Here is a 12377-nt window from a genome sequence, read left to right as displayed (position 1 = left end):
GGAGCCCAACAGGGTCCCGCTCAGTTTCAGTATCATCAGAGACAGGACCAAGAACTGGAGCAGAAGCGTGGCCTGGACACACAGACGGGAGGATCCCAGAGAAAGCGGGACCCTATGGCCAGGCAGAGACATTCCAGACCAAGGAATCCTGCTCAATCCCTGGGAGAAAAGATGGACTTGGGGCGACCTGTGCATACAGGCACCCTCTGCATGGAGGTCAGGCCCTCCCAGCACCTCCCCCAGCCCAGACTTTTAGGAGAGCAGCCAGGGAACATGAGGGCTCTGAGAATACCAAGTCCCCGCTCTGACCTTTAAGAAGAAACAGACCCGGTCGCCCGCCGCTGCCACTGCCGCCAATGCTCCAACCTGTTCCGTGCGGCCCACGCAGGCCCCGCTGCGGCCATGATGATCCATGGCTTCCAGAGCAGCCACTGGGACTTCTCCTTCAGGCCCTGGAAGCTGACGGCGTCCAAGACCCACATCATGAAGTCAGCGGATGCGGAGAAGTTAACTGATGAATTGCATATGCCATCTCTCCCTGAAATGATGTTTGGAGACAACGTTTTAAGAATCCAGCATGGCTCTGGCTTTGGGATTGAGTTCAATGCTACAGATGCATTAAGATGTGTGAAAAACGACCAAGGAATGTTTAAACTAGCCTGTGCCAAAGAGTGGCAGGAAAGCAGGACAGAGGGTAGCACTCTAAGGAATTTATTAAACCGTATGCTTGGACCTATACACAGATTATAAGGGAACATTACTAGGAGAATCACTTAAGCTAAAGGTTGTACCTACAACAGATCATATAGATATAGAGAAATTGAAAGCCAGAGAACAGATTAAGTTTTTTGAAGAAGTTCTCCTGTTTGAGGATGAACTTCATGATCATGGAGTTTCAAGCCTGAGTGTGAAAATTAGAGTAACGCCTTCTAGCTTTTTCTTGCTGTTGTGGTTTTTCTTGAGAATTGATGGGGTGCTTATTAGGATGAATGACACAAGACTTTACCATGAGGTATCTATTTTCATTTAATGAAAGTACTAATTGACATTGGGCTTGTTCGCATTGTTACATTGTCAGTCTGACAGTTTGAAATGCAGTAATGCTTTATATTATATGGCTATTTGTCTAACCTTTAAGATCGGGTGTGTCATATTCACTGCTGACTGCACAGTTATCGAAACATTACATCTTCTTTTCCAAAAGTTCTACGAGTTGAACATGTTTTCCAAAAGACACTCCCTGGTAAAGGGGAGTCTGATGCTTTTTAAAAACCTCTTAAACTTAATCTGTTTAAGAAAACTGTCCCTTAACACTTACTTTTTTTGTGGTATGTGTTGTTTATGTAATGTCCTGATATTAGAAATACCAATCTCATGGCCTCCAGAAATTTTTATTATACAATTATTTTGATAGTTGTTTTAATGCTTGAAAGCTCTGTGCTCCATTTCAAGGAACTGTTAACATACGATGTTTTCAAAATAATAAGTAAAGAAAGTGGGGGGAGGCTTAAATTGAGTCATGAAAATTCTTCTTGTAGCTTTATAGCAGCCTATCCTTTTTGAATGAATTTTTAACATCATATTTGTGATCATATAGAATGACAAATGAGAGAAGAAACCACTAGTATCAGTCAGGGTAATCGTAGTAATAGTTAACCCTCCTAACAACCCTATGAAATAGATGCTATTATTATCTCTGTTTTATAGCTGAGACAACTAAGGCAAAGACAGATTAAGTAATTTTCCCAAGTTATACAGTTAATAGGTGGCAGAACTGGAATTTAAGCCCAGTAAGATGTGATTGGATTGGTATCTTCCTAAATCCTGCACTTTCTTTTTCCTTTGAAATAACATCGTCACTGTGATGGATCTTTTTCTTTTTAAAAGTGATAGTAAAGTACTAAAACTAAGCTATACTTTACTCCCTCAGAAAAAATGAAATCTAAATTTTTAGAAATGCTTATACTTTAGCTCAAATGATATTGACTTTTTTTTTCAGAATTTATCCTCAAAAGATTCTTACATACAGTAACCCACAAATATTAATCAGGCAGCTGTATAGAGTTGTATATATATAAAGAGTCATGGCAATGCTATTGTTTATAATAGCTAAAAGGAAAGAAGGAAGGTGCTATAATGCCCCTTGAATGAGCATTGATTAAATGGCCATTTATATCCTGTTGGCCTACAACAAATAGACTTCCAGATATTTCTCCAGCAAAGTTGGGTTTATTCGGGATGAGCAGAAAATTGCAATTCAGGTCTGCAACCATGGTGGGCCATGTGCAAGTCCCCACACGGCAAGGGAAGGAGAAGGCTTTTATAGAGAAGAAAAGGAAGATGGGAGTGCTATCATAAACAGAGAATCCATGACTTTCCATTGGTTGAGTCCTTGCCAGGAAATAAGAGGAGTCTTTCTTTTTTCTGTTGGGTTCTGCTATGGTTGCTGGGTATGAGAGCTCCCCATTCTAGTCTCCCAAATCTATTTAATTGAGGTTTCTGTTTATGAATTTTTTTACAGTCCATATAGTAGAAAAATATGCAACCATTAAAATTAATGGCAGAAAGTTGTTTAACTGATTTGGAAACATGCGCATATTAATGTTGACTTTTAAAATGCAAGTATGATTTATATAAGATTTTATGTAGAGATTCCTAAATGTTAAGGGTAGTGTTATCTATAGAGATTGTGATTGCTGATGATTTACACTCTATACGTTTATAGTATTTGATTTTTTTTAAACAATGAGCATTAATCTGTTTTGTTGATATAAAAGATTGAAACTTTAAGGGAGCATAATCTTGTGATTTTTCTTTAATTAAATAATGTTTTACCAAAAAAAAAAAAAAAAAAGTAACAGACCCCAGTCCTGTAAATCCAACAGGATGCTATCAGCCAGCTTCTCCCTCCCATACTAGGACTGATCCACTGACCACAGTGTTCTCTGAGCCCAGACCAGAGGCCTTCTGATGGGGAAATATGTATGTATTAATAAATAAATCTATATAAACACTACGTATGTATCTACACATATATACATCTGTACATTGTATGTGTGTATATATACATACATATCATATACATATATTATAATTGTATTATACATAGATACACATATACATATAGTCAGATACTATATATTATCAAACAATGATCAAGAGATATTTGAACAAAACATGAATGAAGGGAAGGATCCAGCCATTCACAGATCTGAGCTTCTCTCTCTTACGCCCTTCCTATGTGCTTCACTCATCTATAGGCAAAAATGTTGGCTGTCAGGCCTTGCTCATGCTCAACCTCTGTACCCTACTTTCCCTGTATCTGGGTGCACTTTACCCTCTCCCCTCTTACCCTTCCCACTCAGGCCCTCTAGTTCAAGTTTAAAGAGCTGTGACCAGCCTCGGTGAGTGACCCAAGTTTTCCCTGCTCTTGTGCTATTTGTATCTTGTGTTCCAATGCTGAGAACTCAGTTCCTTTGGGGCGAGATTTTGTTTTGCCTTTGGTGGTCTCCCAAACCTCTGAGGTGCTGGGACCCTATCTTGCTTTTCTAAATACGCTTCCTGGAGATACCAGTCTTGACTGGACCTCTGTGAGAGCTGGCCCTCACTGCCTGAGTCTCCAAGTGCATGGTCTTTCCCTTCTCTACATGCACCCCAAAACTAAACCTTACATCTGTCTTAGCCTAGGGCTAGGGCTGCCATAACAAAATACCATAGACTGGATGGCTTATAAACAGCAAAAATGTATTGCTCACAGCTCTGGAGCCTGGAAGTCTGAGATCAGGATGGCAGCATGATGGGATCTGGTGAGAGCCCTGTTCTTGACTTGCAGATGGCTGCCTCCTGGCTATGTGCTTACATGGAGGAGAGAGAGAGAGAGAGATCTTTCTCTTCTTATAAGGACACTAATCCTATCAGATCAGCCCCCCACCCTTATACCCTCACTTAACCTTAATTACCTCCATAAAGATCTTATCTTCAAATACAATCAGATCAAGGGGTTAGAGGCTTCAACATATGAATCCTGGGGGGACACAAACATTCAGTCTATAACCACATCTAATACCAGTTCTTTCACCAAAATGTCAAACTCTGCCCTCACCCAATCCTGTACCAGTCAATCCGATACCTCCACCCACCCCCATGCCCTGATCTGCCGCGTGGCAAGCAGCACCTTGCCCAGCAGGAAGCAGGATGGAGGCCACCTGTCTAAGGAAACGGCTGATGAAGGGTTGACATACATCTAGTTACACTCCTGACTTCTGACCACCAGCTCCCCTTGACCTCTGGTCCATAGGGCTCCCTCACACTCGGCTGCAGCCTGGCATTTGGCCTTTGAGTCCCATCCGCATGCTTGGCTTTGATCTTCTGGTCCCCATTGGGCCTCAGTATCCCCAGCCCTCTTGCCTGTGCCACTTGTCAGCCTCCCAACCACCTGTGGTCTCACTGAGATGACTTGTCTAGATGTCCTTTCCCACTGTTTCTCTTCCCAGAGCAGCCACTCCACCGTCCCCTGTCACACCTGCCACAGGTGTCCCTGTGGAGGAGCATCTACACTGCCTCACCAAGAGGCTGGGGGCCAAGCCACTTCCCAGGATGATGGGATGGGCAAGGCCTGCACCAACTTTATAAATAGAGCGTTCCTGTCTTCAATTATTATCATGTAGTCCATCATCAGAGACTATTTCTGGAAAACCCACACTGAGCCCAGTGGATTGATCGAAGGGTTCAGCTCTCATCTCAGGATTACTGCATGGACATCATCTACAAGAAAATAAACAAACATGCAAAGGCAGCACTTAAGAGAGTCATCTCCAGCCATTGCCCCGGGAGGTGAAGCCGTGCCCATTCAGGGCACCAACATCCCTAAGTCATAACCAAGAAGAAAAGAGAAAGAAAGTGAGAGGATAATAGTGAAGAACAGAAAAGGAGGAGAAAGCAAATGGAGAGGAAAAAATAAATACATGGCAAAACGTGGTGAACCTTGAGCTGGTTCACTCTGTGTTACCCCCCCAGCCTCCATACAAATGGGAGATAATCAAATTGTCAGGATGTCAAGATTTTTACTTAGGAATCAACCAATTTCATATATAAAGAAGTAGATTCACATCAGCCTACAGTTAGTCAACGAGTTAGATGCCAGTGCTCAAGAGATTTTAGTAGCAGTCAACATTTATTTAACTTGATATGGGCAGTAACTGTGCTAAATGCATTATGTGTATTATTTCTTTTAATCCTCATGAAAACTTAGGAGATAAGAACTATGATTATTGTCCACTTTACATATGAGAAAATATCTTTTTATCTATTTCCTGGCCATGAGGAAATATCTTGCCATGATCACCCCACTACAAAAAAAAAAAAAATCTATCTGAGTCCAAAGGCTAGCTGGTAACCATTCCATTTATTTCTAAATCAGGCTCCAGGGATTATTATCATTCAGCAGAACGTGAGTAAAGGTAGGGAAGGAAGATTTAAATGTATAGAAAGAAAGTGGCCACAGCAAATGCTGAGAGATACAGATGGATTTGGCACATTCTTAGTTGAAATTCTGATCTTTATTCCTAAGCAGTCAAGTTCGAAATTCAAATTCCTGACACCTTCTTTGACTGTGAAAATGTTCATTTTCTTCAGAACCAGAAGATTAGTTCTGGAATGTCACTTCAAAAACACTGTTTTCTCCAACTCAAAAGGATGCTAAAGACCCTCTTTCAGGGCGTTATCTTTTTGAGATAACCAACCTCATTGTGAAAATGCGGTGTTTCCAATTTTTGGCTCCCGTATAGCCATTATTGGGATATAGAGAAATGTTTGTCAGCAAAAATCTGTGGGCCAAGGATTTCAGGATACATTTTTACCTCCTCTGTGGTTGGGACTCCGGGTCTCCTGGTCTGTCACTTCGTAGGAGCTGCAAATCCTCTGAGAAATAAATTCAGGGTGGCCACTCACATCTTGTGGATTTGACTTCGTGCCAGCCGTAAAGGAGAGCTAACTGACCATGCAGCCCAGGAGGAAAACCAGGGAGAACTACATTCATGGGATCCCGGTTTCAGAGGGTCATAAATCTCTAAGGCTCCTCAGACACAGAATTCCAAATGAGGCTCCAGACCCACACTGTCTACCCTGATCGCTATGGCCACATGTCAACTGAGCGTCCACAATGTGGCCAGTCCATGTGAAGAGGTGCTCTCTGTGTGAAATACACACCAGATTTCTAAGACTAAGGATGAAAAATTCATTAACTCATTAATGATCATTTGTAGTCACTATTTGATAGGTTAAATAAAATACATTATTAGAATTGATTTCACTTGTTTCTTTTTACTTTCTTAATGTAGCTACTATAAAATTTTAAATTACATATGTGACTTGCTTTCTGTTTCTGTTGGTCAGTTCTGCTTCAGACACTCAAACCACTGAAAAGCTCTTGCAACTTACTAAGATCTCAACAAATCTGTGTATGCCAAAATTACACAACTTACAGAGCAGCTTTCTATGAGAACAACCTGAAGACTAGCAGAAGAGATTTTCCACAATTAAAGACATAAAAAAGGAACCACACCACAACGAGATGTTAGGAGGGACAGAGACACAGTATAGTTTGGACCCACACCCCTGAGTTGGCGACCCACACAAGGAGGAGCATTACAATCTCAGAGGTCTTCCCCCAGGAGTGAGGGGGTCGAGCCCCACCTGGGTTCCCCAGCCCTGCACTGGGAATAGGAGCCCCCAGAACATCTGGCTTGGAAATCCAGCAGGACTTATGTCCAGGAAAACTGGAGGACTACATCAAACAGATAATCCACCCTTAAAGGGTGCATACAAAATCTCACACGCTCCGAGACCCAGTGCAGAGGTGGTAGCTTGAGAGGAGACTGGGTCAGACACTTGCTGACCTTTAAGAGCCTCCTGGAGAGGCAGGAGGAACCTGGGACTCCCCCAGGGGACACAGATGTTGGTGGCAGCCATCTGGGGGCGCTCACTCTATCATGATAACACCAGTGCTGGCAAACACAATTTTCCAATCTTCCTTCTAGCCTGTTAGTGCTGGAGACCCGGCTCTGCCCTCCAGGGGGCTAGCCCCAGCCCCAGGACCCCGTGGGCCACAAAGCTAACCATGTAGGAAGCCTACCCTGCCCTCCAGTGACCCCATAGCCATTGTATGTGGCCTGGTCTCACAGCCAACCAGGCCAGGAGCCAGCCCTGCCTACCAGCACACCTACAGTAGTCAACCCACCCCACCCCAACAGAAGCAGGCACACAAGCCACACAGGACGCACCCCTAGAGCATATACATCTGGTGACCAGAGGGGAGCATGCTGCTGGGCCCCAGAGAACATCTCCTACATAAGCCCTCCCATCCAAGATTGGGAAACATAACTGACCTACCTAACACATAGAAATAAACACAGAACAGGGAAAAATGAGGAGACAGAAATATGCTTCAAACAAAGTAACAAGACATAGCCTCAGAAAAAGAACTAAACAGGGAATTCCCTGGTGGACCAGTGGTTAGGACACTGTGCTTCCACTACCAGGGGCCCAGGTTCAATCCCTGGTCGGGGAATTAAGGTCCCACAAGCTGCATGGCATGGCCAAATAAATAAATAAATGTTTCTTTAAAAAAGAAAGGAGTGCAATATTTTTAAAAAGAAGAAAGAAGGAAAGAAAGAAAGGGAGGGAGGAAGGAAGGAAGAAAGAAAGAAAGAAAGAAAGGGAGCTAACCAAAGTGGAGATAAGCAATCTACCCAATAAAGAGTTCAAAGAAATTATTAAAAAGATGCTCACCAAACTCAGGAGAAGAATGGATGAACACAGAGAGAATTTCAACAAAGAGTTAGTTCTTAGAGGAAATGCTTTCAGCTTTTCACCAGATTATGATATTAGCTGGGGGTTTATCATATATCGCCTTTGTAACGTTGAAGTGTGTTCTCTCTATCCTGACATTGTTGAGAGTTTTTATCATAAATGAATGTTGAATTTCATCAGCATCTTTTCAGCATCTACTGAGAAGACCATACAATTTTTATTCTTCAATTTGTTATTGTGGTATCACGTTGATTGACTTACAGATATTGAAACATCCCTGCATCCGTAATTCATCTCCATCTTGAGAAAGAACAGAGCTGGAGATATCACACTCCCTGGCTTCAAGCTATCATACAAAGCTACAGTGATCAAAACGCTATGGTTCTAGCCCCAAAACAGACACATAGATCAGTAGAACAGAACAGAGTTCAGAAATAAACTCACACTTTTATGTTCAATTATTCTATGACAAAGGAGGCAAGAATATACAATGGGGGAAAGACAACCTCTCCAGTAAACGGTGTTGGGAAAACTGAACGGCTACATGCAAAAGAATCTAATTGAACTACTTTCACCATACACAAAAATAAACTCAAAATGAATCAGACTTAAATGTAAGACCTGAAACCATAAAACTCCTAGAAGAAAACATAGCATTACATTCTTTGACATCGGTCTTAGCAAAATTTTTTTGTATCTGTCTCCTCAGGCAAGGGAAATAAAAGCAAAAATAAACAAATGGGACTACAACAAACTAAAACGTTTTTGAGCAGCAAAGGAAACTATCAACAAAATGAAAAGGCAGCCTACTAAATGGGAGAAGATATTTGCAAATGATATATTCAATAAGGGGCTGACATCCAAAATATACAAAGAACTCATACAACTCAATATTGAACAAACAAACTTAATTTTAAAAAAAAACTGATTAAAAGATGGGCAGAAGACCTGAATACATATTTTTCCATAGAAGATAGATAGCCAACAGACACATGAAAAGATGCTCCACATCACTAATCATTGGGGAAATGCAAATCAAAAACAATGAGATATCACCTCACACCTGCCAGAATGGCTATTATCAAAAAGATAAGAAAAAGCAAGTGTTGGCCAGGATGTAGAGAAAAGGAAACCCCTGTGCACTGTTGATGGGAATGTAAATTGGTTCAGCTACTATGCAAAACAGTATAGAGGTTCCTCAAAAAATTAAAACTAGAACTACCATATGATCCAGCAATTTCACTTCTGGGTATTTACATGAAGAAAACAAAAACACTAACTCCAAAAGATATATGTACATCAATGTTTATTGCAGCATTATTTACAATAGCCCAGATATGGAAGGAATCTAACTTTCCAATTGGTAAAGAATTTGTGGTATATATCTATGATGGAATATTAGCCATAAAAAATGAAATCTTGCCATTTGCTACAAATGGATTGATCTAGAGGGTATCATGCTCAGTGAAGTAAGTCAGACAGAGAAAGACAAACAACATATCTCACTTCTATGTGGAATCTTAAAAATAAAACAAGAACAACATTGTAAAGCAATTATACTCCAATAAAGATATTAAAAAAAAAAACAGCTTGGACCTGAGATCAGAAGAGGCAGGGACACCCAGGGGAGGAAGAAGAGCATGTCCAAAATAGAACTCATTGTCCTTTGCCCCCCGAAAAAAGTAAAAATAAATAAAAATAAAATTTTAAAAAAATAAAATAAAATGAAAAGATACAGAGAACAAACGTGGGGAGGGGGAGGTGAAATAGGTGAAGGGAATTAAGAGGTACAAACCTCCAGTCATAAAATAAATGAGCCACAGGGATGTAACATACAGTGTAAGGAATACGGTTCATAATATTGTAATAACTTTGCATGGAGACAGATGGTTAATAGACTTATCGTGGTGATCACTTCATAATGTATGCAAATGTCAAATCTCTATGTAATACACCTGAAACTAACATAATATTGTGTATCAAGTATATTTCCATTTTAAAAAAATTATTGTGTGAGCCCATATCTCCAAATAGCTCTGGTTTATTGAACATGCAAAGCCCCCACTCTTCACTTCACCACCAATCCTGCCCCTTTCTACTTTCCTAATTCTCTTTATTTTATTTTTTTAAAATCATATGTTAGGGCTTCCGTGGTGGCACAGTGGTTAAGAATCCTCCTGCCAATGCAGGGGACACAGGTTCAAGCCCTGGTTCGGGAAGATCCCACATGCCGCGGAGTAACTAAGCCCATGAGCCACAACTACTGAGCCCGCGTGCTGCAACTACTGAAGCTTGCACACCTAGATCCTTTGCTCCACAACAAGAGAAGCCACCACAATGAGCCCTCACTGCAATGAAGAGTAGCCCCTGCTCGCTGCAACTAGAGAAAGCCCACGTGCAACAACAAAGACCCAACGCAGCCAAAAATAAAAATAAAATAAATAAAAATTTTTAAAAATATCATACGTTAAAGGTTTATACATCATTTGTCTTCTATTATTAGTAATGATATAAGGAATTTAAAAACAAAACAGAATTGTATTCAATGTAAAGAAAATTTGAATCTATTTTCTTCAAACATGTCAATGAAAAATTTTAGTTAGTTTTCCTAAATTTTCCAAAAAGTTCTTTTTCTTCAAAAATAGATTAAATTTTTAAAAAATAGATTAAATTATCTATTAAAGTTAAGGCAATGTAAAATTATATGTAACCAATATCAATTTTAAAAATCAGATGTACTTAAATAAAGCTCTTTTTAAACTTTTTCAAAAGTTAATTAAATCTTTACAATGATTCATCTAAATATAAAATTATTTATGATTCTGGCATTCATTATCTATCTAAATGTCAATGCAAAGAAGAGTATGGTGTGTTACAGTGTTATATCTAGACATACATAGAATATTGCAAAATGTTCCTTAGCCATGGTGTGCAGTGTTTGTGAATCATGGCCTAATTGGAGAGTCCTTCTAATTGGAACATGAAAAGAAGAAAGAAAATGGGTGTCGACACTAGGGGAAAATGACACTTTGTTTTGCAAGACTCTGCTGTATTCACGTGCTCTGAGAGAGAGAATTTGACAAATTAATTACTCTGTCTTCAAGGGAAAATTTGACAACTTAATTAGCTTCTCTTTTCCTTTACCAAGTGCTTCTGCAACTCAAATCCTCCTTGTCTCCCAAAGCAGTGTTCATCTCCAAAATCTGCAGTGGCACAGCCTACAGACCTGGTTACATTCCAACAGTCAACTGTTATGTTGAGGGTGGAAGATAAAAGTTATGAAGGAGTGTTTCCCTGGAGCCTGAAAGGTGTTAGTCATGAGACTGGATGTTTAAAGGATATAAATCACTAGATGCCAGTCCTGAGCTCCAAGAGACAGAAATCACAATGTGTTCTCAATTAAACTTACTTTGTGTGTCTGTGATACACAGGACTCTCTAAAGCATAGGGCCCAGAGTTGGGTCACTCTTGCCAGAATCTTAGGGCAGCATCAGGATACAAAGTCAAACACCTGCACCTAGGTCCACTCGCTGAGCTCCACCATGGCTGAGTGTGTACACTGGGATGAACCAGGATGCTATGACCCACCACTAGATTGTTCTCCTGCTAGACTCTAAATTCCAGACAGCCGACAACCGTGTCTGACTTTTCCACTGCTGTATCCTTAGTATCCTGCACAGTATTTGGGCACAAAATTTAAGCTCAGTCATTACTTGACTAATGAAGTTAATAAGCTCACTGAGATCCTCATTTTTCTCACCTGTGAAATGGGGACAAAGATACCTTCCCTCACGAAGATTGTCTTGAGAAAAACACGTGATCATATTCGTACAACCTCAGATTACTCTTGACACATAATATTAATTTTATTATTTGATGACTTAAAAGTAAAGTTAGTAAGCTCTCTGGAGTACTGTTTTCTCATTTACAAAATGGGAGAAGTAATACCTGTGTCATTAAGACTATTTTGAGAACTGAGTAGGAGAACATATCTGACAAAAATTTAAGTGTTCAGTCGTTGAGTGGTAACCGTGTTGATCATGAGACGATGATGACAATGACGAAACTCCAAGCTTAACCCCAAATTCATCTCATTTCACTTACTTCCTGATACCATGAGGCACTTAGAAAGGGCCTAAGAAAAAACAAAGCAAAACAAGAGCCAAAGGGCTTCCCTGGTAGTGCAGTGGTTGAGAGTCCGCCTGCCGATGCAGGGGACACGGGTTCGTGCCCCGGTCCGGGAGGCTCCCACATGCCGCAGAGCGGCTGGGCCCGTGAGCCATGGCCGCTGGGCCTGCGCGTCCGGAGCCTGTGCTCCGCAACGGGAGAGGCTGCAGCGGTGAGAGGTCCGCGTACCGCAAAAAAAAAAAAAACAAGAGCCAAAAACCAAAGCTCTGCCCTCAACACTATTTAGGCCACAATATTTTTAAATAACTATTATTGTTATTCTCATAATTATTAGCCAGTCATGAAATATTCATTTAACATTTACTAATGTCAGAGAATAGGAACACTGGATTGTTTTCAGTGGAAGCATATGTCACCCTGTAGAGAAGATGACTTTAAAA

The 12377-nt window shown here is 40.7% G+C and overlaps 1 pseudogene; it reads left to right on the top strand.

The window, feature by feature from the left end:
- Positions 1 to 402: 402 nt before the first annotated feature.
- Positions 403 to 1030, top strand: LOC114896599 (annotated as a pseudogene).
- The last annotated feature ends 11347 nt before the right edge of the window (positions 1031 to 12377 follow it).

The sequence above is a fragment of the Monodon monoceros genome, unplaced genomic scaffold, assembly GCF_005190385.1.
Source record: "Monodon monoceros isolate NGI ecotype Baffin Bay Population unplaced genomic scaffold, NGI_Narwhal_1 Super_Scaffold_16, whole genome shotgun sequence".
Lineage (NCBI taxonomy): Eukaryota > Metazoa > Chordata > Mammalia > Artiodactyla > Monodontidae > Monodon > Monodon monoceros.
Note: the sequence above shows the minus strand (reverse complement) of the source record. Positions and strands in the feature narration are given on the sequence as shown.